Source organism: Helianthus annuus, chromosome 8 (genome assembly GCF_002127325.2).
Source record: "Helianthus annuus cultivar XRQ/B chromosome 8, HanXRQr2.0-SUNRISE, whole genome shotgun sequence".
NCBI lineage: Eukaryota > Viridiplantae > Streptophyta > Magnoliopsida > Asterales > Asteraceae > Helianthus > Helianthus annuus.
The window spans coordinates 52719705-52720732 of NC_035440.2; the positions used below are offsets into that span (position 1 = coordinate 52719705).

The 1028-nt window shown below is 40.9% G+C and overlaps 1 non-coding gene across 1 annotated transcript; it reads right to left on the reverse strand.

Moving 5' to 3' along the window:
- Positions 1-395: 395 nt before the first annotated feature.
- LOC118481611 lies at positions 396-489 on the reverse strand. The gene has a single exon (XR_004865819.1). It is a non-coding gene; the product is annotated as a small nucleolar RNA Z101 (small nucleolar RNA).
- Positions 490-1028: the final 539 nt, after the last annotated feature.

The following is a 1028-nucleotide window of genomic DNA, read 5'->3' on the forward strand; positions in this document are numbered from 1 at the left end:
GAGGTAAAATGTCTGCAGTCTGCGGACCACATCTGCAAACCTCTGTAGCAGAAGAGGTGGACCAAACCTCTGCAGTCTGCAAGAAGAAGACTGTTTGTTTTTTCAGAGGTGTTTCATAACAAACATCAAAAATTCCCATCACCAACACCAAAAATTCATAAAATCTCAACAAACAATGGACTGAAATCAAGTAATTACAAAATAAATCAACTGAGTTTGATAGCATCCATGTTTGATTTCTTACCTTTACCTATATAATTCAAGGAAACAATACATATTTCAAATATTTAAAGATTTAAAAAAACACAACCCAATTCAGTTTAACAATTGATAAAATCAATGAGTGTTACAAAAATAACAGATCCGGAAAAAAACATTGAAAGTTGGGTGAAAATAGCAGGCATCAGTTCTCCAAGGTGATTAGCATCAATGGAAAACTTTCAGACGCAAATTACCCATTTGTTATAATAAATTCATCACAAGCCAGGTTCAAAAATAAAAACCCCCAAGTCGGAAAACCCCCAAAACGGAAAACCCCCAAAACAAGAAAGAAAAAGGGAACAAGGATAGATCTGAAGCAAAACTGATGACCTACCTTGTCACCGTCGTGTACACCTTCGTAGCTTGTTGGAAATGCGGGAGACTTGTACCGGAAATGGTGACTCAGGGGAGCGCCGCCGACTTCATGGGTGAAGCCACCTGTGGAGGTGGCGGAGGTGGTGGCGCTGTGTAGGTGGTGGAGGTGGGAGGAGGAGAAGGGTGGAGGAAAGGTGGTGGAGGAGAAGAAGGATGTGTAGGGTTTGTGTATGTGATGCAAAAAGAGAGGAAGAAGAGGTAAGAAAAGGTGAGAAGACCCATTCTCACATCTGCACCAAAAAGAGGTCTTGCAGACCTTTTTTAATAAAATGTATTCTAAAATTCAAACACTCTGCAGACCTAAACATCTGCGCATGGTCTGCGTCGCGCAGACAAAAGAGGCCAGGAAGAGCTTTTGTGAAAAAACAAACACCACCTAAATTACCTTTGCT